We start from the raw sequence: 26585 nt of genomic DNA, 5'->3' as shown, positions 1-26585 counted from the left end.
ATGCGACAGGCTTTTCATAGTTCTTGCTCATCGTTATTCAATGTGCAGCATTCGCATAATTACACTTGTGTGCCATTTGGTCACTTTGTCATGATAGTCGTAAACGTGCTCATTTCTTCAGTTGGCCATTCGTCCATCCATTCAGTTACTCATCACTCGCTCATTTACACACTTTACTTTTACTTTCTCCCTCCTTCATTTGCATGTTAATTAATTCATGTATTCGCTTGCTCTTTCATTACTGACTCAAACAGTAAACTGCAGATTCATTTCTACTGCCATTAATCTGTCCAGTCAGTTGTTTTGTCATTCACTCACTGCACACTTACTGACTTATTTACCCTTCCCACTCTTTTAATTATTCATTGGCTGACTCAGTCATTCAAATAATTCATTCATGCATTCTCTTATTCAGTCATTTTCTTATATTCCATTCACATGCACTGAATTATAGCTATAATAATTGATCAATTAATCTATTAGATAGTAGTATTATGTAATAATAATAATAATAATAATAATAATAATAATAATAATAATAATAATATTAACAATAATAATAATAATACAAATAACAACAACAATAATAAATATAGCTGCAAGCAGCAATTAAGGGGCCAAGCACTATTGGCCATAAGGTGGCGCTGCTCCAGACATTTTTGAGTACTTTCAGGGCATGGGGTTGAAGATGCATACCATGTTTTGTAATGATATGTGAATGTGTTGGTAAAATATAGCATTTTTGGCCAAAAATCGAAATGGGCGACGCCCAAAATGGCTGACCTGTGAAAATCAGACATCATTCGACTCGGCATGCTCTGCCGGATGTAATGAGACCAGTTTCATGAGTTTCGGACGAAAGGTTGAGACGTTATAAGCCAAAAAGCAAGTTTTTAGTATCTCCGGACCACTAGAGGGCAGTGCGCCGAAACTCCGCAATTAACCTTAGACCCTAGTTGTCATAACACACACCAAGTTTGGTGTGAATCGGTGAATGCGTTACAGAGATATCGCCTCAAGTCCATTTTTGCAAGTTCTACATAAATTAGTTCGCAAGTTAAACGAAAACGGTTGGTCTAATCAACTTGAATTCCATAACTTTTGGTTGGCATGGTCTGTAGATCATGTGATTCAATTTTGGTAAAAATCGGAGACACGGCCTAGGACGAGTTCGATCAAATAGGTTTTTCGAAAAATTTAAAATAGCGCGAAAAAATTCATGACGGAAAATGACGTCATAGGGTGCATTTGAATCGGACTGAGCCAAGGAATCAGAGGAAAAAAGAATTTTGATTGTAGCCCATTCGGTTCAAAAGTTATGATGATAAATGTATGTGAAAGTTTGGACAAGTGGTGGCGCTAGAGAGTTTGATTTTGAGACTTCATATTTGGCCTGATTAATGTTAATACTGGCCTCTATCATTGTGCCAGATGCATACCATGTTTTGTAATAATATGTGAATATGTTGGTAAAATATAGCATTTTTGGCCTAAAATCAAAATGGGCGACGCCCAAAATGGCTGACCTATGAAAATCAGACATCATTTGACTCGACATGCTCTGCCGGATGTAATGAGACCAGTTTTATAAGTTTCGGACGAAAGGTTGAGATGTTATAAGCCAAAAAGCAAGTTTTTTATATCTCCGGACCACTAGGGGGCAGTGCGCCGAAACTCTGCCTGTAACCTCAGACCCTAGTTGTCATAACACACACCAAGTTTGGTGTGAATCGGTGAATGCGTTACGGAGATATCGTCTCAAGTCCATTTTCGCAAGTCCTTCGTTAAATTTGATCGCAATTTAAACGAAAACGGTTGGTCAAATCAACTTGAATTCCATAACTTTTGGTTGGCATAGTCTGTAGATCATGTGATTCAATTTTGGTGAAAATCGGAGAAATGGCCTAGGACGAGTTCGATCAAATAGGTTTTTCGAAAAATTTAAAATAGCGCGAAAAAATTAATGACGGAAAATGACGTCATAGGGTGCATTTGAATCGGACTGAGCCAAGGAATCAGAGAAAAAAAGAAATTTGATTGTAGCCCATTCGGTTCAAAAGTTATGATGATAAACGTATGTGAAAGTTTGGACAAGTGGTGGCGCTAGAGAGTTTGATTTTGAGACTTCATGTTTGGTCTGATTAATGTTAATACTGTCCTCTATCATTGTGCCAAATTATACAACTTTCCCGCATACGCCTATATGGGCTGCCATTCAAATCCGGCGGAAGAAACGGAAGAATAATAATAATAATAAATATAGCTGCAAGCAGCAATTAAGGGGCCAAGCACTATTGGCCATAAGGTGGCGCTGCTCCAGACGTTTTTGAGTACTTTCAGGGCATGGGGTTGAAGATGCATACCATGTTTTGTAATGATATGTTAATGTGTTGGTAAAATATAGCATTTTTGGGCAAAAATCGAAATGGGCGACGCCCAAAATGGCTGACCTGTGAAAATCAGACATCATTCGACTCGGCATGCTCTGCCGGATGTAATGAGACCAGTTTCAAGAGTTTCGGACGAAAGGTTGAGACGTTATAAGCCAAAAAGCAAGTTTTTTGTATCTCCGGACCACTAGGGGGCAGTGCGCCGAAACTCCGCAATTAACCGTAGACCCTAGTTGTCATAACACACACTAAGTTTGGTGTGAATCGGTGAATGCGTTACAGAGATATCGCCTCAAGTCCATTTTCGCAAGTTCTACGTTAAATTAGTTCGCAAGTTAAACGAAAACGGTTGGTCTAATCAATTTGAATTCCATAACTTTTGGTTGGCATGGTCTGTAGATCATGTGATTAAATTTTGGTGAAAATCGGAGACACGGCCTAGGACGAGTTCGATCAAATAGGTTTTGCGAAAAATTTAAAATAGCGCGAAAAAAGTCATGACGGAAAATGACGTCATAGGGTGCGTTTGAATTGGACTGAGCCAAGGAATCAGGGGAAAAAAGAATTTTGATTGTAGCCCATTCGGTTCAAAAGTTATGATGATAAACATACGTGAAAGTTTGGACAAGTGGTGGCGCTAGAGAGTTTGATTTTGAGACTTCATAATTGGCCTGATTAATGTTAATACTGGCCTCTATCATTGTGCCAAATTATACAACTTTCCCGCATACGCCTATATGGGCTGCCATTCAAATCCGGCGGAAGAAACGGAAGAAGAAGAAGAAGAATAATAATAAATATAGCTGCAAGCAGCAATTAAGGGGCCAAGCACTATTGGCCATAAGGTGGCGCTGCTCCAGACGTTTTTGAGTACTTTCAGGGCATGGGGTTGAAGATGCATACCATGTTTTGTAATGATATGTGAATGTGTTGGTAAAATATAGCATTTTTGGCCAAAAATCGAAATGGGCGACGCCCAAAATGGCTGACCTGTGAAAATCAGACATCATTCGACTCGGCATGCTCTGCCGGATGTAATGAGACCAGTTTCATGAGTTTCGGACGAATGGTTGAGACGTTATAAGCCAAAAAGCAGGTTTTTAGTATCTCCGGACCACTAGGGGGCAGTGCGCCGAAACTCCGCAATTAACCTCAGACCCTAGTTGTCATAACACACACCAAGTTTGGTGTGAATCGGTGAATGCGTTACAGAGATATCTCCTCAAGTTCATTTTCGCAAGTTCTACGTTAAATTAGTTCGCAAGTTAAACGAAAACGGTTGGTCTAATCAACTTGAATTCCATAACTTTTGGTTGGCATGGTCTGTAGATCATGTGATTCAATTTTGGTGAAAATCGGAGACACGGCCTAGGACGAGTTCGATCAAATAGGTTTTTCGAAAAATTTAAAATAGCGCAAAAAAATTCATGACGGAAAATGACGTCATAGGGTGGGTTTGAATCGGACTGAGCCAAGGAATCAGAGGAAAAAAGAATTTTGATTGTAGCCCATTCGGTTCAAAAGTTATCATGATAAACGTACGTGAAAGTTTGGACAAGTGGTGGCGCTATAGAGTTTGATTTTGAGACTTCATATTTGGCCTGATTAATGTTAATACTGGCCTCTATCATTGTGCCAAATTATACAACTTTCCCGCATACGCCTATATGGGCTGCCATTCAAATCCGGCGGAAGAAACGGAAGAAGAAGAAGAAGAAGAAGAAGAATAATAATAATAATAAATATAGCTGCAAGCAGCAATTAAGGGGCCAAGCACTATTGGCCATAAGGTGGCGCTGCTCCAGACGTTTTTGAGTACTTTCAGGGCATGGGGTTGAAGATGCATACCATGTTTTGTAATGATATGTGAATGTGTTGGTAAAATATAGCATTTTTGGCCAAAAATCGAAATGGGCGACGCCCAAAATGGCTGACCTGTGAAAATCAGACATAATTTGACTCGGCATGCTCTGCCGAATGTAATGAGACCAGTTTCATGAGTTTCGGACGAAAGGTTGAGACGTTATAAGCCAAAAAGCAAGTTTTTAGTATCTCCGGACCACTAGGGGGCAGTGCGCCGAAACTCCGCAATTAACCTTAGACCCTAGTTGTCATAACACACACCAAGTTTGGTGTGAATCGGTGAATGCGTTACAGAGATATCGCCTCAAGTCCATTTTCGCAAGTTCTACGTTAAATTAGTTCGCAAGTTAAACAAAAACGGTTGGTCTAATCAACTTGAATTCCATAACTTTTGGTTGGCATGGTCTGTAGATCATGTGATTAAATTTTGGTGAAAATCGGAGACACGGCCTAGGACGAGTTCGATCAAATAGGTTTTTCAAAAAATTTAAAATAGCGCGAAAAAAGTCATGACGGAAAATGACGTCATAGGGTGGGTTTGAATCGGACAGAGCCAAGGAATCAGAGGAAAAAAGAATTTTGATTGTAGCCCATTCGGTTCAAAAGTTATGATGATAAACATACGTGAAAGTTTGGACAAGTGGTGGCGCTAGAGAGTTTGATTTTGAGACTTCATAATTGGCCTAATTAATGTTAATACTGGCCTCTATCATTGTGCCAAATTATACAACTTTCCCGCATACGCCTATATGGGCTGCCATTCAAATCCGGCGGAAGAAACGGAAGAAGAAGAAGAAGAAGAAGAATAATAATAATAATAATAATAATAATAATAATAATAAGAACACTAACGAAAGCAATAGGTGCCTACGCACCTACGGTGCTTGGCCCCTAATAATAATAAATATAGCTGCAAGCAGCAATTAAGGGGCCAAGCACTATTGGCCATAAGGTGGCGCTGCTCCAGACGTTTTTGAGTACTTTCAGGGCATGGGGTTGAAGATGCATACCATGTTTTGTAATGATATGTGAATGTGTTGGTAAAATATTGCATTTTTGGCCAAAAATCGAAATGGGCGACGCCCAAAATGGCTGACCTGTGAAAATCAGACATCATTCGACTCGGCATGCTCTGCCGGATGTAATGAGACCAGTTTCATGAGTTTCGGACGAAAGGTTGAGACGTTATAAGCCAAAAAGCAAGTTTTTTGTATCTCCGGACCACTAGAGGGCAGTGCGCCGAAACTCCGCAATTAACCTTAGACCCTAGTTGTCATAACACATACCAAGTTTGGTGTGAATTGGTGAATGCGTTACGGAGATATCGTCTCAAGTCCATTTTTGCAAGTTCTACGTTAAATTTGATTGCAAGTTAAACGAAAACGGTTGGTCAAATCAACTTGAATTCCATAACTTTTGGTTGGCATGGTCTGTAGATCATGTGATTCAATTTGGGTGATAATCGGAGAAACGGCCTAGGACGAGTTTGATCAAATAGGTTTTTCGAATAATTTAAAATAACGCGAAAAAATTCATGACGGAAAATGACGTCATAGGGTGCGTTTGAATCGGACTGATCCAAGGAATCAGTGGGAAAAAGAATTTTGATTGTAGCCCATTTGGTTCAAAAGTTATCATGATAAACATACATGAACATTTGGACAAGTGGTGGCGCTAGAGAGTTTGATTTTGAGACTTCATATTTGGTATGATTAATGTTAATACTGTCCTCTATCATTGTGCCAGATGCTTACTATGTTTTGTAATGATATGTGAATATGTTGGTAAAATATAGCATTTTTGGCCAAAAATCAAAATGGGCGACGCCCAAAATGGCTGACCTGTGAAAATCAGACATCATTAGACTCGGCATGCTCTGCCGGATGTAATGAGACCAGTTTCATGAGTTTCGGACAAAAGGTTAAGACGTTATAAGCCAAAAAGCAAGTTTTTAGTATCTCCGGACCAGTAGGGGGCAGTGCGCCGAAACTCCGCAATTAACCTTAGACCCTAGTTGTCATAACACACACCAAGTTTGGTGTGAATCGGTGAATGCATTACAGAGATATCGCCTCAAGTCCATTTTCGCAAGTTCTACGTTAAATTAGTTCGTAAGTTAAACAAAAACGGTTGGTCTAATCAACATGAATTCCATAACTTTTGGTTGGCATGGTCTGTAGATCATGTGATTCAATTTTGGTGAAAATCGGAGACACGGCCTAGGACGAGTTCGATCAAATAGGTTTTTCAAAAAATTTAAAATAGCGCGAAAAAATTCATGACGGAAAATTACGTCATAGGGTGGGTTTGAATCGGACTGAGCCAAGGAATCAGAGGAAAAAAGAATTTTGATTGTAGCCCATTCGGTTCAAAAGTTATGATGATAAACATACGTGAAAGTTTGGACAAGTGGTGGCGCTAGAGAGTTTGATTTTGAGACTTCATAATTGGCCTGATTAATGTTAATACTGGCCTCTATCATTGTGCCAAATTATACAACTTTCCCGCATACGCCTATATGGGCTGCCATTCAAATCCGGCGGAAGAAACGGAAGAAGAAGAAGAAGAATAATAATAATAATAATAATAATAATAATAATAAGAACACTAACGAAAGCAATAGGTGCCTACGCACCTACGGTGCTTGGCCCCTAATAAGAACACTAACGAAAGCAATAGGTGCCTACGCACCTACGGTGCTTGGCCCCTAAATATAGCTGCAAGCAGCAATTAAGGGGCCAAGCACTATTGGCCATAAGGTGGCGCTGCTCCAGACGTTTTTGAGTACTTTCAGGGCATGGGGTTGAAGATGCATACCATGTTTTGTAATGATATGTGAATGTGTTGGTAAAATATAGCATTTTTGGCCAAAAATCGAAATGGGCGACGCCCAAAATGGCTGACCTGTGAAAATCAGACATCATTCGACTCGGCATGCTCTGCCGGATGTAATGAGACCAGTTTCATGAGTTTCGGACGAAAGGTTGGGACGTTATAAGCCAAAAAGCAAGTTTTTTGTATCTCCGGACCACTAGAGGGCAGTGCGCCGAAACTCCGCAATTAACCTTAGACCCTAGTTGTCATAACACACACCAAGTTTGGTGTGAATTGGTGAATGCGTTACGGAGATATCGTCTCAAGTCCATTTTTGCAAGTTCTACGTTAAATTTGATTGCAAGTTAAACGAAAACGGTTGGTCAAATCAACTTGAATTCCATAACTTTTGGTTGGCATGGTCTGTAGATCATGTGATTCAATTTGGGTGATAATCGGAGAAACGGCCTAGGACGAGTTCGATCAAATAGGTTTTTCGAATAATTTAAAATAACGCGAAAAAATTCATGACGGAAAATGACGTCATAGGGTGCGTTTGAATCAGACTGATCCAAGGAATCAGTGGGAAAAAGAATTTTGATTGTAGCCCATTTGGTTCAAAAGTTATCATGATAAACATACATGAACATTTGGACAAGTGGTGGCGCTAGAGAGTTTGATTTTGAGACTTCATATTTGGTATGATTAATGTTAATACTGTCCTCTATCATTGTGCCAGATGCTTACCATGTTTTGTAATGATATGTGAATATGTTGGTAAAATATAGCATTTTTGGCCAAAAATCGAAATGGGCGACGCCCAAAATGGCTGACCTGTGAAAATCAGACATCATTCGACTTGACATGCTCTGCCGGATGTAATGAGACCAGTTTTATGAGTTTCGGACGAAAGGTTGAGATGTTATAAGCCAAAAAGCAAGTTTTTTGTATCTCCGGACCACTAGGGGGCAGTGTGCCGAAACTCCGCAATTAACCTTAGACCCTAGTTGTCATAACACACACCAAGTTTGGTGTGAATCGGTGAATGCATTACAGAGATATCGCCTCAAGTCCATTTTCGCAAGTTCTTCGTTAAATTAGTTCGCAAGTTAAACAAAAACGGTTGGTCTAATCAACTTGAATTCCATAACTTTTGGTTGGCATGGTCTGTAGATCATGTGATTCAATTTTGGTGAAAATCGGAGACACGGCCTAGGACGAGTTCGATCAAATAGGTTTTTCGAAAAATGTAAAATAGCGCGAAAAAATTCATGACGGAAAATGACGTCATAGGGTGGGTTTGAATCGGACTGAGCCAAGGAATCAGAGGAAAAAAGAATTTTGATTGTAGCCCATTCGGTTCAAAAGTTATGATGATAAACATACGTGAAAGTTTGGACAAGTGGTGGCGCTAGAGAGTTTGATTTTGAGACTTCATAATTGGCCTGATTAATGTTAATACTGGCCTCTATCATTGTGCCAAATTATACAACTTTCCCGCATACGCCTATATGGGCTGCCATTCAAATCCGGCGGAAGAAACGGAAGAAGAAGAAGAATAATAATAATAATAATAAATATAGCTGCAAGCAGCAATTAAGGGGCCAAGCACTATTGGCCATAAGGTGGCGCTGCTCCAGACGTTTTTGAGTACTTTCAGGGCATGGGGTTGAAGATGTATACCATGTTTTGTAATGATATGTGAATGTGTTGGTAAAATATAGCATTTTTGGCCAAAAATCGAAATGGGCGACGCCCAAAATGGCTGACCTTTGAAAATCAGACATCATTCGACTCGGCATGCTCTGCCGGATGTAATGAGACCAGTTTCATGAGTTTCGGACGAAAGGTTGATACGTTATAAGCCAAAAAGCAAGTTTTTAGTATCTCCGGACCACTAGGGGGCAGTGCGCCGAAACTCCGCAATTAACCTTAGACCCTAGTTGTCATAACACACACCAAGTTTGGTGTGAATCGGTGAATGCGTTACAGAGATATCGCCTCAAGTCCATTTTCGCAAGTTCAACGTTAATTTAGTTTGTAAGTTAAACGACATCGGTTGGTCTAATCAACTTGAATTCCATAACTTTTGGTTGGCATGGTCTGTAGATCATGTGATTCAATTTTGGTGAAAATCGGAGACACGGCCTAGGACGAGTTCGATCAAACAGGTTTTTCGAAAAATTTAAAATAGCGCGAAAAAATTCATGACGGAAAATGACGTCATAGGGTGCGTTTGAATCGGACTGAGCCAAGGAATCAGAGGAAAAAAGAATTTTGATTGTAGCCCATTCGGTTCAAAAGTTATGATGATAAACATACGTAAAAGTTTAGACAAGTGGTGGCGCTAGAGAGTTTGATTTTGAGACTTCATAATTGGCCTGATTAATGTTAATACTGGCCTCTATCATTGTGCCAATCTATACAACTTTCCCGCATACGCCTATATGGGCTGCCATTCAAATCCGGCGGAAGAAACGGAAGAATAATAATAATAATAATAATAAGAACACTAACGAAAGCAATAGGTGCCTACGCACCTACGGTGCTTGGCCCCTAAATATAGCTGCAAGCAGCAATTAAGGGGCCAAGCACTATTGGCCATAAGGTGGCGCTGCTCCGGACGTTTTTGAGTACTTTCAGGGCATGGGGTTGAAGATGCATACCATGTTTTGTAATGATATGTGAATGTGTTGGTAAAATATTGCATTTTTGGCCAAAAATCGAAATGGGCGACGCCCAAAATGGCTGACCTGTGAAAATCAGACATCATTCGACTCGGCATGCTCTGCCGGATGTAATGAGACCAGTTTCATGAGTTTCGCATGAAAGGTTGAGACATTATAAGCCAAAAAGCAAGTTTTTAGTATCTCCGGACCACTAGGGGGCAGTGCGCCGAAACTCCGCAAATAACCTTAGACCCTAGTTGTCATAACACACACCAAGTTTGGTGTGAATCGGTGAATGCATTACAGAGATATCGCCTCAAGTCCATTTTCGCAAGTTCTACGTTAAATTAGTTCGCAAGTTAAACGAAAACGGTTGGTCTAATCAACTTGAATTCCATAACTTTTGGTTGGCATGGTCTGTAGATCATGTGATTCAATTTTGGTGAAAATCGGAGACACGGCCTAGGACGAGTTCGATCAAATAGGTTTTTCGAAAAATTTAAAATAGCGCGAAAAAATTCATGACGGAAAATGACGTCATAGGCTGGGTTTGAATTGGACTGAGCCAAGGAATCAGAGGAAAAAAGAATTTTGATTGTAGCCCATTCGGTTCAAAAGTTATGATGAAAAACATACGTGAAAGTTTGGACAAGTGGTGGCGCTAGAGAGTTTGATTTTGAGACTTCATAATTGGCCTGATGAATGTTAATACTGGCCTCTATCATTGTGCCAAATTATACAACTTTCCCGCATACGCCTATATGGGCTGCCATTCAAATCCGGCGGAAGAAACGGAAGAAGAAGAAGAAGAATAATAATAAATATAGCTGCAAGCAGCAATTAAGGGGCCAAGCACTATTGGCCATAAGGTGGCGCTGCTCCAGACGTTTTTGAGTACTTTCAGGGCATGGGGTTGAAGATGCATACCATGTTTTGTAATGATATGTGAATGTGTTGGTAAAATATAGCATTTTTGGCCAAAAATCGAAATGGGCGACGCCCAAAATGGCTGACCTGTGAAAATCAGACATCATTCGACTCGGCATGCTCTGCCGGATGTAATGAGACCAGTTTCATGAGTTTCGGACGAATGGTTGAGACGTTATAAGCCAAAAAGCAGGTTTTTAGTATCTCCGGACCACTAGGGGGCAGTGCGCCGAAACTCCGCAATTAACCTCAGACCCTAGTTGTCATAACACACACCAAGTTTGGTGTGAATCGGTGAATGCGTTACAGAGATATCTCCTCAAGTTCATTTTCGCAAGTTCTACGTTAAATTAGTTCGCAAGTTAAACGAAAACGGTTGGTCTAATCAACTTGAATTCCATAACTTTTGGTTGGCATGGTCTGTAGATCATGTGATTCAATTTTGGTGAAAATCGGAGACACGGCCTAGGACGAGTTCGATCAAATAGGTTTTTCGAAAAATTTAAAATAGCGCAAAAAAATTCATGACGGAAAATGACGTCATAGGGTGGGTTTGAATCGGACTGAGCCAAGGAATCAGAGGAAAAAAGAATTTTGATTGTAGCCCATTCGGTTCAAAAGTTATCATGATAAACGTACGTGAAAGTTTGGACAAGTGGTGGCGCTATAGAGTTTGATTTTGAGACTTCATATTTGGCCTGATTAATGTTAATACTGGCCTCTATCATTGTGCCAAATTATACAACTTTCCCGCATACGCCTATATGGGCTGCCATTCAAATCCGGCGGAAGAAACGGAAGAAGAAGAAGAAGAAGAAGAAGAATAATAATAATAATAAATATAGCTGCAAGCAGCAATTAAGGGGCCAAGCACTATTGGCCATAAGGTGGCGCTGCTCCAGACGTTTTTGAGTACTTTCAGGGCATGGGGTTGAAGATGCATACCATGTTTTGTAATGATATGTGAATGTGTTGGTAAAATATAGCATTTTTGGCCAAAAATCGAAATGGGCGACGCCCAAAATGGCTGACCTGTGAAAATCAGACATAATTTGACTCGGCATGCTCTGCCGAATGTAATGAGACCAGTTTCATGAGTTTCGGACGAAAGGTTGAGACGTTATAAGCCAAAAAGCAAGTTTTTAGTATCTCCGGACCACTAGGGGGCAGTGCGCCGAAACTCCGCAATTAACCTTAGACCCTAGTTGTCATAACACACACCAAGTTTGGTGTGAATCGGTGAATGCGTTACAGAGATATCGCCTCAAGTCCATTTTCGCAAGTTCTACGTTAAATTAGTTCGCAAGTTAAACAAAAACGGTTGGTCTAATCAACTTGAATTCCATAACTTTTGGTTGGCATGGTCTGTAGATCATGTGATTAAATTTTGGTGAAAATCGGAGACACGGCCTAGGACGAGTTCGATCAAATAGGTTTTTCAAAAAATTTAAAATAGCGCGAAAAAAGTCATGACGGAAAATGACGTCATAGGGTGGGTTTGAATCGGACAGAGCCAAGGAATCAGAGGAAAAAAGAATTTTGATTGTAGCCCATTCGGTTCAAAAGTTATGATGATAAACATACGTGAAAGTTTGGACAAGTGGTGGCGCTAGAGAGTTTGATTTTGAGACTTCATAATTGGCCTAATTAATGTTAATACTGGCCTCTATCATTGTGCCAAATTATACAACTTTCCCGCATACGCCTATATGGGCTGCCATTCAAATCCGGCGGAAGAAACGGAAGAAGAAGAAGAAGAAGAAGAATAATAATAATAATAATAATAATAATAATAATAATAAGAACACTAACGAAAGCAATAGGTGCCTACGCACCTACGGTGCTTGGCCCCTAATAAATATAGCTGCAAGCAGCAATTAAGGGGCCAAGCACTATTGGCCATAAGGTGGCGCTGCTCCAGACGTTTTTGAGTACTTTCAGGGCATGGGGTTGAAGATGCATACCATGTTTTGTAATGATATGTGAATGTGTTGGTAAAATATTGCATTTTTGGCCAAAAATCGAAATGGGCGACGCCCAAAATGGCTGACCTGTGAAAATCAAACATCATTCGACTCGGCATGCTCTGCCGGATGTAATGAGACCAGTTTCATGAGTTTCGGACGAAAAGTTGAGACGTTATAAGCCAAAAAGCAAGTTTTTAGTATCTCCGGACCACTAGGGGGCATTGAGCCGAAACTCCGCAATTAACCTTAGACCCTAGTTGTCATAACACACACCAAGTTTGGTGTGAATCGGTGAATGCGTTACGGAGATATCGTCTCAAGTCCATTTTTGCAAGTTCTACGTTAAATTTGATTGCAAGTTTAACAAAAACGGTTGGTCAAATCAACTTGAATTCCATAACTTTTGATTGGCATGGTCTGTAGATCATGTGATTCAATTTGGGTGATAATCGGAGAAACGGCCTAGGACGAGTTCGATCAAATAGGTTTTTCGAATAATTTAAAATAACGCGAAAAAATTCATGACGGAAAATGACGTCATAGGGTGCGTTTGAATCGGACAGAGCCAAGGAATCAGAGGAAAAAAGAATTTTGATTGTAGCCCATTCGGTTCAAAAGTTATGATGATAAACATACGTGAAAGTTTGGACAAGTGGTGGCGCTAGAGAGTTTGATTTTGAGACTTCATAATTGGCCTGATTAATGTTAATACTGGCCTCTATCATTGTGCCAAATTATACAACTTTCCCGCATACGCCTATATGGGCTGCCATTCAAATCCGGCGGAAGAAACGGAAGAAGAATAATAATAATAAATATAGCTGCAAGCAGCAATTAAGGGGCCAAGCACTATTGGCCATAAGGTGGCGCTGCTCCAGACGTTTTTGAGTACTTTCAGGGCATGGGGTTGAAGATGCATACCATGTTTTGTAATGATATGTGAATGTGTTGGTAAAATATAGCAATTTTGGCCTAAAATCGAAATGGGCGACGCCCAAAATGGCTGACCTGTAAAAATCACACATCATTCGACTCGGCATGCTCTGCCGGATGTAATGAGACCAGTTTCATGAGTTTCGGACGAAAGGTTGAGACGTTATAAGCTAAAAAGCAAGTTTTTAGTATCTCCGGACCACTAGGGGGCAGTGCGCCGAAACTCAGCAGGTAACCTCAGACCCTAGTTGTCATAACACCCACCAAGTTTGGTGTGAATCGGTGAATGCGTTACGGAGATATCGCCTCAAGTCCATTTTCGCAAGTTCTACATTAAATTAGTTCGCAAGTTATACGAAAACGGTTGGTCTAATCAACTTGAATTCCATAACTTTTGGTTGGCATGGTCTGTAGATCATGTGATTCAATTTTGGTGAAAATCAGAGACACGGCCTAGGACAAGTTCGATCAAATAGGTTTTTTAAAAAATTTAAAATAGCGCGAAAAAATTCATGACGGAAAATGACGTCATATGGTGCGTTTGAATCGGACTGAGCCAAGGAATCAGAGGAAAAAAGAATTTTGATTGTAGCCCTTTCGGTTCAAAAGTTATGATGATAAACATACGTGAAAGTTTGGACAAGTGGTGGCGCTAGAGAGTTTGATTTTGAGACTTCATAATTGGCCTGATTAATGTTAATACTGGCCTCTATCATTGTGCCAAATTATACAACTTTCCCGCATACGCCTATATGGGCTGCCATTCAAATCCGGCGGAAGAAACGGAAGAAGAAGAAGAAGAATAATAATAATAAATATAGCTGCAAGCAGCAATTAAGGGGCCAAGCACTATTGGCCATAAGGTGGCGCTGCTCCAGACGTTTTTGAGTACTTTCAGGGCATGGGGTTGAAGATGCATACCATGTTTTGTAATGATATGTTAATGTGTTGGTAAAATATAGCATTTTTGGGCAAAAATCGAAATGGGCGACGCCCAAAATGGCTGACCTGTGAAAATCAGACATCATTCGACTCGGCATGCTCTGCCGGATGTAATGAGACCAGTTTCAAGAGTTTCGGACGAAAGGTTGAGACGTTATAAGCCAAAAAGCAAGTTTTTTGTATCTCCGGACCACTAGGGGGCAGTGCGCCGAAACTCCGCAATTAACCGTAGACCCTAGTTGTCATAACACACACTAAGTTTGGTGTGAATCGGTGAATGCGTTACAGAGATATCGCCTCAAGTCCATTTTCGCAAGTTCTACGTTAAATTAGTTCGCAAGTTAAACGAAAACGGTTGGTCTAATCAATTTGAATTCCATAACTTTTGGTTGGCATGGTCTGTAGATCATGTGATTAAATTTTGGTGAAAATCGGAGACACGGCCTAGGACGAGTTCGATCAAATAGGTTTTGCGAAAAATTTAAAATAGCGCGAAAAAAGTCATGACGGAAAATGACGTCATAGGGTGCGTTTGAATTGGACTGAGCCAAGGAATCAGGGGAAAAAAGAATTTTGATTGTAGCCCATTCGGTTCAAAAGTTATGATGATAAACATACGTGAAAGTTTGGACAAGTGGTGGCGCTAGAGAGTTTGATTTTGAGACTTCATAATTGGCCTGATTAATGTTAATACTGGCCTCTATCATTGTGCCAAATTATACAACTTTCCCGCATACGCCTATATGGGCTGCCATTCAAATCCGGCGGAAGAAACGGAAGAAGAAGAAGAATAATAATAATAATAATAATAATAAGAACACTAACGAAAGCAATAGGTGCCTACGCACCTACGGTGCTTGGCCCCTAATAATAAGAACACTAACGAAAGCAATAGGTGCCTACGCACCTACGGTGCTTGGCCCCTAATAATAATACAAACAACAACAACAACAACAACAACAACAATAACAATAATAATAATAATAATAATAATAATAATGCATTTTATTTTTAATATACTACAGTATAACTAAACTAAACAATACAAAAACACAAATTTTATTATTAATAACTGTGTCTGTTATGGTTTGTGGGAGTTTTTGTCGCTTTCTTCCTCTCTGTCACTCTCTCTCTCCCTGTCTGTCATTCGCTCTTGTTCTCTCCCTATCACCTTTTGTTCTGCTATTTTTGCCTTCACAGGTTTTGTCCTCGTAGACCAATGAGGCTTTGTTCCACAGACTTTAAATTTGACTGGCACGCCTCGCTGTTCAGTGCTGTGTGTCATAACACTTGTTTCTGTTTATGCATTATGATTTGCTCCTTCCTGTTTCTGAACTGAAACAAAAATCTGTAATCCCAATATGGTTTAAAAGTTTATCATTCCTTTTTGCGAAAAAAGGAAAAGGTTAACAGATTGTGTGACATACATTCTGCCCGTAGCTAGATGAATGATCAGAAACATTAGCTAAGTGGGTGAATGGTGCTTTTTGTATTATTATTTTTTTAATATTATTTAAGGAGCGTATTTAGCGGTGTCAAATACGGCGAAGATTTCGGTTTACTTTTTTTTCATGTTTTTATTTCCTTTGTGAAGTTTATTTACAAACTAATTTCGGGAGGATCACATGCTTATGATCGTCCACGGTTGGTCCCACATTAGCTTATGATTGATTCACCAATCAGATGCAATAACTCACTATAACTCACAATAACTTTCTTATCTCAGTATCTTCGTCTTGAAGAATCTAGATGGGCGACACTGAGGCCCAGCGATTAGCACCGTTGCCTCACAGCAAATATTAAAGTCCCTACTAAACCAGTCAACATTTCTGTGTGGAGTTCATCATTCTCCCCATGCTCACGTGGGTTTTCCCCAGGTGCGTCGGTTTCCTCCCACTGTACAAAAAACCTGCAACCTAAGTAAACTGAACATACCAAATTGGCATCATAGTCAAGCCCTTAGCAAGCTGTTTATCACTCCTTAGCCATGCCTATATCTGTCATTAGCCAGAAATACGTCAGAGGGAGTTTATCGAGATCTACCTGAGGTCAAACTCCCCTCTCGCCCTGCTAATGGGAGGGAGCCCAGGGCTCGAGGATCTTATAAGCTAAGGGCTTTCTCCCGGGACCACATGCCAAACAAGCTTTATATTCACTCATCAGCTAAGTGTGAACTCTTGAAAGTTTAGAGGTGATCTTTGGCTCCACTCTAGTTGTTTTTCCTCCAGTAACTTTTGGTTTGGTCTTATTTCTGTGATTGTTTCTATTTATTTTCAATAGCTCTTTTTAAAGCTCACAAGCCTCACTCCTTTTTTGTTGGCTTTGCCATTTTCCCTTATAAAAGAATAAACAAGTTAATTGCTACAGTTGTTTGTCCTTGCTTGTATCCAACCTTTCAATCCTAAATGTTACGTTTTCTATACCTAGACACCTTATTCAATTTTAACAGTGTCTTAAGCAACTTTTTAAAGTTATCTTAATATGTTGAACAAATATAACTGTGTTTTATTTGTCACTTAATCAGTTAATTAAAAATTAATTTCACTTCACTTATCACTCACAAAAAGTAATTATTTTATGGATTTCCATCTTCATTCACTTATTTAAATTTATTTCAGCATTTATTAAGACACAGTAACCGCCCCCACATTAATTCCTCCTAATAATATATATGTAATCATCAATATTCTGCCCAATTTAAATGAATGCAATAAGTAACATCTGTTCCATCCAGAGGGACCCTCAATCTGCAGTTTTACAGTGCTCACCTGAGATTTCCTCCAGCAGGCAGGAATGCAGGGTAAACCGTCAGGAGATTATCCACTGTCAGCTGTCAGTCTCCCAAGTAAGAGCCGCCCGCTGTGAGAAAGACACACACACATACACACACTTGATCAGAACTGCTCTTTTCCACTGGCCCAAAATCCTGTACATCAAAAAAATGAAGCAACTCCGCCCTGTGCTGAATATACATCCCGTATTTTAATTRSAATGCAATGCGAGCGTCGGGGGGACATAATGAAAGACAAGCAATTAAGCAAAAATGGGCAAGTCAGTGGCACCTTCGCCCCCTCGTTAAACGCCCAGGAGCCAGTTGCTTTGTCAGCCCATTTCTGATCCACTTCCTTTTGAAACAGCAAACATTAAAGGCCAGAAATGATTTGTTAAAATTAAAAGGAGTTCCCTCTTTGAAAGGCTATGATCATTTATCTTTCAGGATGCTTTAACAAGCCTTCGGGGGACAACAGTGTTGGAATATCTATGTAAATTAGAATGACTGTGGGGAAAAAGGGGGGCTGACAAGAGCAGTTGTTGTGTTTTCAGCCAATTAAAGTGTGGCTTTAAGTTTTTGTCCACAGAGAGAACAAGCGAGGAGTTAAAAAACAAAACAGTTTAACCGAGAATGGTTCAGAGAGAACTATAATCATTTACTGGATTATGAAAAAAGAAGCGAGCATGAATAATTCTTCAGCTTCATGATTGTCAAGAAGAAGATAGTTTAGCGGGTTTAGTGAGTTTAGCCTAGTATCTTTTTCTCTCCACTGTATTTTTCATCTCCCTCCACAGCTCATGAACAAGAAAAACAACTCTCGCCTCTTCACTGTCACATGGTCAGTGGTGGGAAAAATGACTTTGCTTTTGAATTAATATGACTTGCGGTCCAACCTCTCATGCATAGTAATAATTACAGCACACACACACAAAGGTTTGAGCACACATGCCTGAGGCTTTGCTGAGTTTGTATAACGGGTGACTGAAGACAGGCAGAAGAACAAGATCCCGACATGTGCAAAAATCTGTGGGTAAACAGCTAAAACCAACCATGGCTGCATGAAATCTTTACAAGCACTAGCATATATTATTTTCTCTGTGTGTTTTTGTATGTGTGCACAAAATGTCCCTGCTATCTGACATTTTAAAGTTTTATATTATAAAATATCACAGAAAATAGATTCCTGAGAGATCACAGCTGGACTCTAGAGGCTCTAATTTAATGATCTAGGTCTAAAGCACATGGCGCAAAAGCATTAAGGCTGTGTCTGAATTCACTTTTGCTATTTTAAGGACGGAAAAAAAACGCAATGCGCCACAACGCATGGTCTGATAAGGTTGTGCTTATTCTCTTAATGAGTTATTGGTGTTTTAAGCATAACGTGCATCAAACCAATCAGAGTCTCAACTCCCATTCCTTTTAAGAGTTAGTTGCATTACACCATGGCACATTTGCTATTTCATGGTGAACTAAGTAAGGGGAAACCTAAACGCTTCACTAGCAAGAAAACAATTTAACAGATAATCTGCAGCGTGAGGAAAAAGAACAAGCCTCCTCTATGCGGCCTCTTTGCTTTCTCTTTACTTTACTTTTACTCTTTACTTTACTCCTTTACATTTATGGAGATAAGGAAATGGTGTTGTACGAATCCATTAAGAATCCATATTTCTAAATTCAGTTCTAATTTTCAGTAAACAAATAAATAAACAATAAAAATGAAGTGTGGTCAAAAAAACTAAGATATCCAAACATACGCCCAATTCCCCCATATGGTGCAAAACCCAACAGGTGGACAGGTCTAAGCTTTTTTTTATTAAAACAAACATAAATATGCATATAATAAATACTATTACTACTACTAATAACACTATACAAAAACAAGTTGTCATGAATAAACTGAAAAAGCCACCTGAGGTGAAGAAGGCATGGAGGCAGAGTGTAACGATAAAGTGACGCTGACAACAGAGAGGGCGGATCCAAACACAGGGCTTATTAAATGGAAAGGTCAGGCAAGCAACAGTCAACACAGGAGCTAACAGATGTATACGGGCAATCCAAAATCGTAGTCAAAGTAACAGGCGAGTGGTCAGAAGGCAGGCAGCAGACAAGGATAAACAATAAAACAAGGCTAGGTTCAAACACGGCAAGACAAAGGAAAGAAAAACATGCCGTAATGTTTCACTATACAGATTCACAAGACTCAGCAACAATGTGTGTGTTTGTGCTGTATTTAAAGTCCATGTAATCAGTTCGTAATGGTCCTCCGGCTGTGAGAGTGTAATCAGTCAGGATTAATATCTGCTTGTGTGTGTGGTGCATGACTGGATATTGTAATCCGTAAATGGCGGATTTGTAGTGCGTTAGCGATCGGCAGCCAGTAGATTGTTGGTGATCATAACACAGTGGTTTTCATATTTATGTAGAAAATAGTCATTTTTGTACTATTTTAATTCTTTTATTCTTTTTTATTTGTTCAGATATTTGCGTATTGCTGTATGAAGAAATGGGTATTCATATAAGGCGCCCAACTAACGCGCCCTGTGCTGGACTTTAGAACTACTATCGGTTGTTCAATTGCGCAGTCTATTTTAGTTCCTCAATATAGCAACGCGTCAACAATGTGCCTTAACACATCTCTTTTCTAGGCTGGCACACCTATGATTCCACAAAGCGACGCAAATGGATTTGTCGTTTAAAAAACATGATGCAAACTGGAAAAATTAGGGCTGCGTTGGTCAAATAGCAACAATCAGGCATGTGGCACATAGGGCTCAACCTTGGATATCCTAGTCTTGGATATAAAGTGCCCTTCCAAAATGATCGAAAGTGCCCCCACGCCGCGACACACCCTCCGTCCCGGCCTTAAGTAGGCGCGTGACAACACCGCTCTTGAGTACGCGCGCGTCAACAACCCACCCCAGCTCTTCAAAAAATGTATCCTGCACATGCCCTTTGTACGGTCTCTGCACGGGCCTGGCAACAATCGTGGCAAAAACCTCTTGCACAGGGTGTATAATTAGGCCCTAGGGCTTTTCACATTTCATACTCTATTGACCATGTAAAGTATTCATTCATTAATTTTTCTGCAGCCACAGCCGAATGAACCACCAACTATTCCAGCATATGTTTTATGCAGCGAATGCCCTTCCAGCAGCAACAGCCCATTCCATCTCACATTCACACACTTATACACTACGGCCAATGTTGTTTATCCAATTCACCATGCCACCATAATTCGTCATATTGTCTATAGTAAAAAAGCACCATGAGCAATTTCAAATATTTACATTGAACAAAAATATTCATAAGCTTCATTTGATTGCAGTTGAACCACTAAAGTCACATGGAATATTTTGAGGTTGTTTTATTTTCTTTATTGGACTTTGAATGTCTTTGAGACCATTGCCATCAATGGAGGATGATGGAGCTGTTGGATCTAATCAACAAATATCTGCATTTGTGAAAAAATGTCTCAGAAGATTAAACCAGCATGAGGGTAATTAATTAAAAGCATAATTGCTATTTTTGGGTGAACTAATCCTGTTATGAGAATAAAAATGCTTCATGTTTTGAGGTCTTGTCAGATTTGGCTTGTGTCCCTCAAGAGCACTTCTGTAAAAATCTAAAAAATATCTACACATACAAAAACCTGATTCTGTTACTTTGTTTGAAGATGTTTTCACTGTTTCTCCCACACATCCGCATCCACAGCCGCTGTCCAGCAGTGCTGGAGGATCTTGTGTAAGTGCTTGGTGGATGTGTGTTAGCAGGGCACGTCTAACACACCTGTTACATCAGAGCTGGGATTTTAATCAACTCGCTGTATTCCACATGCACTCCTGAAAACATCTGTGACCCAGCCAGCTCTGAGACCACATGCACAGCATATCCTCACAGGGTCAGATGTGTTTGGGTTCCAGAGGAGATTTTTATGCACACTGTAATAAAACGGTATTAGTTTTATAGGCGGATATAATCATCTTATATAATCTTCTCATTCATTGCATTCAGTGAATTGGGATATTGAAGCTACTCTTAGTGATTTATGCACTACAAATGGCATTTTAGAAGTAATGGTTGTTTACAAACGGATTATAAAACACTCCCCTTTCCAAATTCCATATTTAGCTTATCAGGTGCTTTCTCGGACGTTTAATCATTTTGATCAAACCCATTGTAACAGTTAACCAAATAAAAAACTATTTATTTACACTTTGACATGCATTGTAGGAACTTGATCCCTTCACCAGCAACTTGATTTGTAAATTATAACTCTAAAGTTTAACATAGTGATTATTGTTAACAGTTTTAGAAGTTTTCAGCATTAAATTGTTTAAGAAATAATAATCACACTTAATTTTTTTTATGTACAATTATTGCTATTAACAAACTATGACTACTAATAACTATGACTTTTAGCTCAAACTCCTAATTTGCTGATTATCAATAGTTATAAGGTAGTAGTTGGGTTTGGGCATTGGGACGGACTATGGATGTAGAATAAAATCTGGCAGAATATGTACTTTATAAATACAAATAAACAGCTAAAATCTTAATAATATATATATAAAATAAGTCACAAGTTAACAGTGAGAGTCGGTACTTAAAAGTGTTAACATATAAAATATACACTGCATCTGGAAAGTATGCATAGAGCCTCACTTTTTCCACATTTTTTTATGTTACGGTCTTATTTCAAAATTGATTAAATTCATTTATTTACTCAAAATTCTACACACAATATCTCGTAATGACAATGTGAAAAAAGATTTTTTTGAAATTGTTGCAAATTTATAAAAAAAAAAAAAAACTGAAAAATCAAATGAACATAAGCATTGCTCAATACTTTGTTGATGCACCTTCGGCAGCAATTACAGCCTCAAGTCTTTTTGAATATGATGCCACAAGCTTGGCACGCCTGTCTTTGGAAATTTTTGCCCATTCCTCTTTGCAGTTCCTCTCAATGTCATGCTAAATCAAGAAAAACAACAACAACAAGGTGAATCCAATTGCAAGTGTTTAATGACCAATGGTCATAAATCAAAAGAGTGCAAAAACAATCCAAAACAAAATAACAATAAGTATAGTAGCAGTGTTTGAAAATTGTTCCAGATACACACCAAAGGAGCGTCAAACAAGAGTCCTGACAAAACACAGCCAGATCATAAACAAACAATTACGAACTGACATCCAAGTTAAGCACTGCCGCTCAGATATAGACGCAACTGAATAAGGCACAGCTGAGCTGCTGATCAGAACAGCTGATCAGCACTACGTAATCATCCACGTGATCACAACAACGCCACACAGACACGCGTAGTAAAGCAAAACACAACCACGTGACAACAACAAACACTGCAGAAACAGCGCATGTGTCAGCAACCGTGACACTCAAACTCAGTGACAAAAATTAGGTTGGATGGGAAGAGATGGAGTACAGCCATTTTCAGATCTCTCCAGAGATATTCAATAGGGTTTGGGTCTGGGCTCTGGCTGGGCCACTCAAGCACATTCACCGTAATATTTCAATGACATTTTGGCCGTGTGCTTTGGGTCATTGTCCTGCTGGAAGATGAACCATCACCCCTGTCTAAGGTTAAGAGCACTCACCATCGGGTTATTGATCACCTCCCTGACTAAGGCCCTTCTCCCCCGATCACTCAGCTTTGATGGCAGACCAGCTCTAGAAATGTCCAGAATGTACCTGAGCTCAATTTAGAGCTTGGAAAAAGAGGAAAAGAATGTGAAAAAAGTTAAACGCTATGATTACTTTCTTGATGCATTTTAAATAGAAATAAATCTATAAAAATAACAGAAGCTGCACTGACTACTCATTATCTATTTTATACATGACCAACCAAGATATACATATTTCAAACTACAAAACTATTAATAGTAGTGACATTTTTAAAGTGCTCAATTTTCAGCACCAAAAGTTATACTAGCAGACATCAAGTTCACATTATGTAATTCAAAAGCATTAAACACCTGAAATGTAAGAGATCACTGTGAACAAGGTTTGTGATGGCTCATTAGTGTTGCCAGATCTTCTTAAACCTAAAATGTTTGTAGTAGAAATAAATAGGCCACATACCAAAATATTGCACCTTCCTAATTTATGAACTCCGTAAACTGGATTGGAGAAGCCCAAATGCATTTAATAAGCATCGCTTATAAGAAGTGGACTTGGACACACTTCAAGAGAGCGCTCTTCAAAGCAGCCTTCCAAATATAAACAAAACATTACGCCTGTTGATGGCGGTTAAAATACTCAACCATAATGATCCTGTTGTCCCTGGGAGATTGCTTTGGTCAAAAATAGAAGATTTCGAATCTGCCAGAACATTGCTATGGTTGTCAGTCATGGCAGTTTGTAGAGTCAAACAATTTTCTGTACACAATAGTATAACTTTGGTTTTAAAAGTGGGTGGGAACACATAAAATAGGGGAAATTTTTTATTTAAATCCTATTTAATGCATTTTCATATAGACAAGCCCGAAATTATTTATACCACTTAAATGTTTTGCACAAAAACAATAGCTGAAATTTTTTTTTCCACATTGATGCCTTTTGCACATTGTCTTATCTTGTGGCAGAAGCATGTTAAAAAATACTTGCTGGTTGAGTAAAAGCCAGGGGTATGAACAATTTCGGGCTTGAGTGTATATTTAGGGATTATGGTGATACAAAATCCAGGAATTGGCTGATTAAACAAATTTAATTTCAAACTAGCCTAACCAATAACTACATTTAATTTCAAACTAACCTAACAATGTAAAAAAATAACGTTATGAACTACATGTGTGCTGAATTACTGGGGGGTGGCTAAGTGGTTAACATGTCTTTCAACCTCACATTTCTTCACACCAAATCTGCATTCTTTAACTAATTATTGCCGTCCCCTATTCAATAAAAAATATGCCAGGACATTAGTTAATGCCTTCATTACTTTCTCGACTTGAATTCTATAATTCTCTTTTCCATGGTTTACCAAACACCCCAATAAATAAGCTCCAGAACTCTGCACCCAGGGTTCACACTCTCTTGAGGCTACTCACATCATTCCCTTTCTACAGAGTTCTTTGCTACCTGTCGGCTATCATATTCAATGCAAGATATCATCACCTCATCACTTCCAAAGCACGTCATGGTCTTAGTACTCCATATATTGCTGATCTCATCCATACTTGCACACCGGCTCGCACACTATGATCTTCTGACGCTGACAGGATTACTTGTAATTCCACGCCACAATATAGCATTGTTTGGTGGACGAGGGTTTTCTGTTTCTGCCCCCAGATCCTTTCCAATCTTTTTTTCCTTAACATTTGACTGTATGATCTGATTACGACTGATGACCATCTATGGTTCGTTGTACTTTGTTTGTCTGTCTGCTGACCTGTTTATATGTTTAGCCACTGTAATATGACCTGGAAATTTTGGAAAGGCTCTATGTAAAGTAAAGTAAAGTAAAGTAAAGTAAAGTAAAGTAAAGTAAAGTAAAGTAAAGTAAAAATAATAAAATAAAATAAAATAAAATAAAATAAAATAAAATAAAATAAAATAAAATAAAATAAAATAAAATTACATTACATTAAATTTAATTTAATTGTAGTAATTATTATTATTATTATTAATATTATTATTATTATTATTATTATTATTATCTGCTTTATTTGGACATTAAATCATTGCGAAAATAAATGAACTTCTGCAAACTCTATTTAATCACTTTGCATGATTCATTTAAATTCTCCCATTCCAATCATTTTACCTCTGAAAACTCCTACTGATGCATGAGCAATAATCCAATTATTGTATGCAATAATGCAACACAGATTGCACTGACAGAAGATGTTCAAGTATTTTTAACCTCAAACGGCCTGGTCAGATTCCTGTTTATATCTGGTGTTAAGTGTGTACCTTTGACCATTTTTCTCATTTAGTTTGACGATCTACATATATGTTCAAATTATTATTTTTTTATTCAATTAAAATATCATATCATTGCAAAAGATTTGATTAGAAACTGAAGTATGAGGTGACATTAAATAATTTGATAATATAACTTCTAATTGCAAATTTTGTCACTATTTTGGAGCACACTAGCTTGTAGATAACCTTAAGACTAACATATTGATACTAACACCTAAAAACCTTTTTTTGACAGAGACTTGAAACCAAACTTACAAATTCCGATGGCAAAGTTTAAATGCCATGTCATCAGCGTTCCCCAACGTATCCAGTTATATATAAAAATAACAGAGAGGTAATGTTTTGTGCTGTTTTGCATGAATTTGACCACATGCGAGTTCCTACTGTGAAAGCAATCTGATCAAATGCATTTTCAAAAATGAAAGTGGTGTAAAAGTGGACAAGTTGAAAATTAGGGCTGCACAATATATTGTTTTAGCATCGAGATCGCAATGTGCGCATACGCAATAGTCACATCACAAAGATATGCAATACCCACTAAATTATAGTTCACCAGGAGCTACAAAGTTGCATTCAATCACTGTATTTATATGTAATTTATATGATTTATGCAAAAAAAAAAATAATAATAATAATTTTTACATATAATTTTTTTCCGGTTTGTAGTCCAAATATCTACATTTTCACTTAAGCCACCGGCAAATACTCTAAATTTTCACTTATTTCTTCTGACAGAGATAACTAAACTAAAATATTTTTACTTGATCTAAGAATGCTTTGATATTTGGACTAGAAACAAGACAAAACAAAGTAAGAAAAGCATATTTTGTATTGTGATTATTCAGTTTCTGTACGTGAATACTGATAAACGTCAAATAAATCTATTCAAACCATATTTTGAAACTGTAGTCATATCGCAATATTTATTATAGAAAAATAAGAAAAGAAATATAGAAAAAATGTATTTTAGCCATATAAATTGTTTACTGCATTACAGGGGTGTGCATTGATCATTTAGAAAATAGTTAAAACAGTGTACAAGTTGAAATTTTACTGATGCATCTTAAATGCAAGCTAAACTAACATAAAAGAAGGTACAACATATTCACTATTATCTGACCCATTTGAATTCAAATCAGATGAAATGGCCTGTAGATCTTCAATTCACTTGCTTTTATAAGTTCACCCATCTCACAGTATCTCTGTACTTTGAATGTATAACTGTATTGCACCTCAAGAGCATCACAAGTGTTCTGCAATGCATTACAAACACAGTAAGTACATTGCATTCATTTTTTGATGCGAATACATAGCAGTTAAGGCCACCAGATATAAAGTGGGACCAGAAACTCAAACAGCTTTGACACATGT

General features: G+C 38.6%; 1 protein-coding gene across 3 annotated transcripts in view; it reads right to left on the bottom strand.

Annotated features, from left to right (window-relative positions):
* htr2cl1 (5-hydroxytryptamine (serotonin) receptor 2C, G protein-coupled-like 1) overlaps positions 1-17364 on the bottom strand; it is a 78656-nt gene extending 61292 nt beyond the window's left edge. For all 3 annotated transcript variants that reach the window (XM_017356782.4, XM_073905907.1, XM_073905909.1), the window contains exon 1: positions 17274-17364. The gene's annotated coding sequence lies outside the window, so the exon portion shown is untranslated. The remainder of the gene's footprint in view (positions 1-17273) is intronic.
* Positions 17365-26585: the final 9221 nt, after the last annotated feature.

This window comes from Danio rerio, chromosome 7 (genome assembly GCF_049306965.1).
Source record: "Danio rerio strain Tuebingen ecotype United States chromosome 7, GRCz12tu, whole genome shotgun sequence".
Lineage (NCBI taxonomy): Eukaryota > Metazoa > Chordata > Actinopteri > Cypriniformes > Danionidae > Danio > Danio rerio.
The sequence above is the reverse complement of the archived record's forward strand: the minus strand, read 5'-3'. Positions and strand labels throughout refer to the sequence as shown.